Below are 6,538 nucleotides of genomic sequence, written 5' to 3' on the forward strand. Positions count from 1 at the left end.
TGCTAACCTAAAATGTGTGACTCATTTACTCTGCATTTCCAATCAATAAGGTAAAACATTACTAAAATATGAAGAGTCATGATTTGATTTACTACTGCTTCTCATGTTCTGATATGAAATCCACCATCAAATTGTGCTAAATTGTTTATGCTTCACCCACTATCACTTTGTTGTTACATACGTACACATTAGTTGCGCAGAAATGGTTCCATATTTTCAAGCTCTGATGAAGGTGCTGGACTTTCCTGGCACAGCTGAGCTCTTGGTCCTTACCCTCAGACATTGGCTCATCCTGTAAACACCTTGCACGCTGACCACAACTGTTACGATTAAATAAGAGCTTGCAAACACTTGCTCACAGCTTCTGTTTGTTCTTTAAGAACTGGTACACACTAGAAAGATTTCATACCCTTTACTTATCTACAAACAAAAGCACATGTGGAGAAGGAGCAAGCAATACACATTTCTCTTGTGTCATTCCTGCATTTGACTTGGAGTAATTTCTTTTAAAAATAAAAACTTGTCTCCATCTGGTAACAATGTAGACAGTACACTTAGCACCCAACATGCTGATGTTTACTGAAATGTCAAAGGTTACTCATTAAGAATGGGAGTGAACAACACTTCAAAGGCCCTGTTTGTGTTGGCTTGATGATTTAGTAGCAAGCAATAATAAAATACAATATAATTGTACGTCTGTGAAAAGTTCTGAACATGGAAAACTTAAGACAGGTTTTTAAATCATAAGCAACATAGACATCTACAATCCAGCAATCATCTTCTGAGACTTAGGAAATAAAATTAGCTTTTTATTTAATTTTTGGATCTTGATTATTTTTATTAATTTGAGCATATGGTCTACATTCAGTGTAACAGCATGTGTGTATATATATATATATACAAGATGACTACCAGCATCACTCAATTTCCATACATCTGCCATTTCTAGATACAGTTACAAGCCTGAAAGCACAAAAGGTTACATGGCAATACCTAACAGGACTCCAGAAGCTGCTCCATCCAATACCCAATCAAATGAACTCAAGAAATCCAACATGTAAGTTCCATATTCAGCAGAGGAGAATACACAAGTCTTCAACATCTCAGTTCTCCAAAATAAATCCCATCCTCATTACCAGCTGATGAATCTGTTATAATAAGTTTTGACTCTTCTTCAGTTCAAGAGAAAATGGAAACAAGCTGAGCTCAATACAGAACCTTCAACATCAAGCCACAGAAGAGACAAAGCTTTAGGGCTGTCAGGAAGTGAACTGCTTCTGAAAGCTTGAAAGGAAAAGAGTTTCCTTTTTTTCAGACTAACTGGAATTTTAACAGGGAAACTTTGAAAATACCAGTTACTTACCGACACACAATCAGAATCCAGCTAGACTGGCAACAAGAGCACTCAACTCATGTGCCCAATTCCAATTCTGTGGAAAGGGGAAGTAGAGTCAAACATCCTTGGCTCGAGAAAATAAGGGAAAGAAGTACCAAAACATACTCCATATAAGTAAATAAAGATTACTCAGCAACACGAATATGAGAAATACCTCATCTCCTTGCATACCAGAATGCTCTTCACAAAGTCATCTATCTTTTTTTCCCCTTAGGGACTTTTTATGGAGATTAATTTTTATGCCTCGTTTCATTATTATTCGAGAAACTGCTTTAGATTTTGTGTTCAAATATAACAGCAACAGTTAAGTTAGAAACTGCAGTTTTAGGATGCATTTCCCCCACCATTTTAGGACTCATTTCAACTTTTAAAACACCTTGAAATTACTCTCAATGTAGAAGTTACAAGTAAAGGACTTTTCATCCTCTGGCTGGTATTTTTTCCTGACATTCAATTAACCCTGTATCACTGATATTAATATTTCAATTTCTACTAAAGTTGTATTTCTGGTGCTTTTTCGATTCTCAAACAGGTTTTTAAATTTATTAAAGGTACATTAAGGTAAAACCAATGGCATTTAATATAGTGAATTAAATGAACAGGTAACACCCACAAGCTATTAAAAAAAAAGTAGAGAAGCATCTAAATTACTTCTCCTGTCAAGTATAAATACTAGTGACATTACTGTGTTGCATAATGCTAACTACAGCTATAATTTATACACAAAGATTTTCATGCTATAGTATATCAAATTTCAAGATGTATGAAGGCTTTCAAGCAAATAAGCAGAAACCACCTAAACATCAACAAATAAAAAAGATAAGAGGTTTTTTGAAGTTAGATGGCAATGGCAGACTTTAGGTTCATCCACGCGAACTGATTTTTAAGCCTACCAGTAAAGATTTTTTTTTTAAGGAATTAATATTTATCTGGTTTCAGCCATAGACAAAGATGGATGAGGACTGAAATCTGGTCATTTAAGCACAGTCTCCTCATCATGAAATGCAACAGAGGAGTCTCAAGAACAGGCTTATCAAAGTGCCAAGATAAGAATGTAACTAATATCTCCTTTTTACTTAAGCAGCATCAAAATCTTACTTTCCATCCAACAGAATTACCATTTAACATTATTTCCCTCTTACTTCATTCATAGAGATCAACTGACACTTAGCACATTTATGTCTCTTTCTTAATTAATTGTTTGATTCATGGAAAAGAGAACAATAGTAAGATACAACATGTTGGATATTCATTTTGAAGGAGGCAGCTACCACTGACAATTCTATCATAGTCTAAAACCTATAGCTACAGCTGTACTACAGAATAATTCTGTGCTTAGCCAAATATTACTGTGCTGTGTCCTTGGTCAAGAAACAATAAAAAGTAAGTTAGTAAAATGGCAAGTGAGGGAGGGACTACCTCTAACTGGGTAGAGAGTCTACCTCTAACTGATTTCAATAAATTTTGAATATGCCACTTATCAGTAGTGCAGCAAAATGCTCAGTCTTTTAAAATAAGTATCTACCTAGTAAAACAATGATGGAGCTCTTGGTGAGCATCAGTGAGAAACTGGGACGATGCAAAAGTGCTCAATGATGCAGTGCTGGTCTGGCAGAACTATCAGAAAAGTTGATAGCTGGTTGATCTGTCTGTCACCACAGACTACAGATCCGCATGCTACCTAGACTAAAGTTAGATTCAGAGCTTTTTGTTCTCTAGAGGGATTTTAATTTAGTCATACCGGTTACAAACCAGCATCATACTCACAGAAATGTAGCACTGGTAATGAATAGAAGGTTGGTTAACCAATTGTAACTTTTCTGTATTAGAAGAGTGTATGACTAAATCAACCTCTATAGGAGAGCAACACCATCACTTTAACATGTGTCCTCGTAGGATTGCACACAACCTTACATCATAAAAATCAGAAATTTTTTCTAAACATAGTATTTTTTTCTGAACCAAAACGTTCACAAGTCTTAGCTTCAATGTGGTCTCCCCAAGCACAGTAAGCATTCTAATTTGTGAGACAAGAATTATTTTTATTTATTCATTAGAGAGGACTGTAGTCAAACACCAATATCAACAACAATGGCTTAAATAGGATAAGGGGTAATGCTTTCAGCTGAAAGTGAGTCAATTTAGATTAAATATAAGGAAGAAGTTTTTACAGTATAGGTGATGAGACACTGGCACAGGTTACCCAGAGAGGTGGTAGATGCCCCATCCATGGAAACATTCAAGGTTAGGTTGGACAGGGCTCTGAGCAACCTGATCTCTTCAAGATGTTCATGCTGATTGCAGGGGAGTTGGACTGGATGACCTTTAAGGGCCCCTTCCAATCAAAACTATTCTATGACTCCATGAAATTCTCCTTACTGTTTTAATATTGTGACATTTATTGGCAACTTCTGCACAGGTTTTAGAGCATAAGGTGTCATTAACTTGTGTATGTGATGCACAAAAATCTGGGGAAATCCAAAGTTTGTACACTGGGATTATAACCGAACTTCAAAGGTGAGCAAAGGAAAGGTGACAAAGCAAACACTGTATTTCCTTAACTCATATAAAGGCTGCAAAAGTATTACAATACTTCCAGAATCTACCGCTTTAAAATACTAAAGAAGCTAAACAGATTAGTGACTACAATGTGTAAAATTGCTTACACCAACAGTTACCAAACTACAGTTTGACTTGACCCTCTTTTCACTAACTTTAAAGGCATAAAATTTTGCACCTCAAATCAGCAGACTCAGGACTGGGCCTTTAGAGAAAAAGCAAAACTATATTAAGTCTGTTTGATCTCATGAAATTTATCATTAACTCAGCTGTGCTGAACTGTGAACATAATCAACGGGCATCTAGATGAAGAAACAGCAGACAAGAAAACCGAAACTCATGAATTTCAGACAGAGTTCCATCACCAATTTATATCTGGTCTCTAAATCATTTTAAAATCTAGTTCCACTACAGTCATTGTGACTGAAGCAAAGACAGGACTCTCAGTCTGTAAAATGGGAACAAAAAAATATTTCTAACCAAATGTAGAGGACTGTTTTCCCATACTCAAAGCCCTGAGATAGTGATAAATTAAGCAGCATTATTCTTCTTACATCTCTCAGATTAAGATAATTTAAAAATTAAACACATACCATTTAGACCTCATGAAATGTCCTGCCTGCTCCACTTAACATCAACACCAATCCTCAGAATTTCCTATCTCAATGGAAAGAAGGAAGTATACATTTACCTATTCCTAAGCCATTACTGCAGAGCATAACGTTGCACACCTCCATACGTGACTACAAGCACACGTGTGACCAAACGGGTAATTCCTTCGGTTTTCAAAACTACCATTTTAATTATGATGCCGCATCAGATGAGTAATAGATTTCCTTTGCTACAATTTTTCTCAGATGACACTGCTTTTATAGAACTCTGAATACATTTCAATGCTTTTTTACACATAAGCCATCAATACAATATGTTCATTTATTTCCACATCTGACTACTTGAAGTGTTGAGAGTAGTAATTTGCATTCCCACATTCTTAAAAGCTGCTTTTAATAAGAATTTTCTCATTTGCTCTTTATACGCGTCATTTAAATACTTAAAATTTGGCAACTGAAAGGAACTGTTCTGTTTAAAATAAAGGATTTTTAATTCAGTATTTGAAATTTAATTTACTGGGGGTCTTATATGGTTTTAATTGTTTGGGGTTTTTTAAAGATCAGATATTCAGAGAAAAATCCTATTGGATATGTGTTATTCAGAAAACTTCTAATCATTCTTTGAAACAAAACAGTGATGTAACAAAAAAAGAAAAAAAAAGGCAAGACCCATAGAGGTTCCTAAATTCCACAGCAATTTAGAGATGTGGGTTCTTAAAACAAACCAACAAGCCAAAATCCCCAAGACATACAGTTACATTATCAACTACATACAACTTACATTATCAAGTTACATACAACTACATTATCAACTTCTGATGAATTTGCAATATCAATAGGATATCTATAGGGGTAGCAGTTAGGTTATTAAGAAGACTGCATTTCGTCTGTGAAGAAGTGTTCTGAGATTAGCCCATAGCATTAAGGGTCACGTATAAAATAAGCTTTGAAAATAAACTATGGACAAGAAAGAAAGCAAGCTATTGGGCTGTGTCTCACCTTCTGATGTATAGCTCTTCCCACACTACAGTTTATCTTGCTATTTGTGATTCACAAAGTGCTCTCGACAACACCAGGAATTCCATACTTTAAATATCAAATTGTTTTACGTTAAGCTTCACAATTAACAGCTAAAATCCAGGCACTAGGAGTGGTGGGGGTTTGTTACTGCAAAACCATTTGGAGACACAGTAGATGTCTGAGATGCTTGCCCCACCACACGGACAGTTGGTATTTATTTCCATAGTACAGTGTATCTGACTCGTTAATTATCAGGGAAGCATCAGCACAATCAAGATGGGTATCTACAACCTTTGGATATTGGGAAAGCAATCAATAAAAGACTATCACAAAGACAGTTACTATACAGCCTAAAAAGGTAGCATATATTTAAGCCAAATAAAGGGGGAGGCGGGGAGTTCTTGCCATTGATTTCAATATTAAAACACGTAAAGCCCAGCTCTGCTAAGGTAAACGTGTTGACATTCAACACGGTAAGAGCACACAGTTAATAGTACACAGGCAGGTTCCTCACTGTGTACCACAATCATATCCATAACTGGTCTAATCATTCATCAAGCTTAAACCGTCAGTCACGGGCTACAGCTGTAAGGTATTTTAGGGAAAAAAGCCAGCTAGAAGCAGCAGAGCAGTATAAAGACTGTATACACGCCTTGACTAAAAGAGATTACCAGATCCCACAACCAGTGGCAGGAGAATACACCGAACACACGTTTAGCAGATTATGCCTGAGGAGCGGTGAGAAATCAGGCTGCTCCATCCTCCCGCCGGGAGGGAGCGCGGTCCCGCTGCCCCGGCGGAGCCACCTCACCCCTGAGCGCACCGGGGATGCGGCTTTTCATGCGAGCGGCCCGGGCGCTCCCGCAGCGCCAGCGCGGAGCCGGAGCCCGGCCCCCGGCAGCGCCCCGCCTTTCCCCGCCGCCGCGCCCCGCGGAGAGCCGCGCACCCGCGC

The 6,538-nt window shown here is 37.4% G+C and overlaps 1 protein-coding gene across 6 annotated transcripts in view; it reads right to left on the reverse strand.

Annotated features, from left to right (window-relative positions):
* Positions 1 to 6,538, reverse strand: part of TENM1 (teneurin transmembrane protein 1) — an 829,870-nt gene that overhangs the window by 308,584 nt on the left and 514,748 nt on the right. The gene's annotated exons all lie outside the window — the stretch shown is intronic.

This window comes from Corvus kubaryi, unplaced genomic scaffold (genome assembly GCF_017639235.1).
Source record: "Corvus kubaryi isolate FWS band 111438036 unplaced genomic scaffold, C.kubaryi_AGA036_p1.0 130, whole genome shotgun sequence".
Lineage (NCBI taxonomy): Eukaryota > Metazoa > Chordata > Aves > Passeriformes > Corvidae > Corvus > Corvus kubaryi.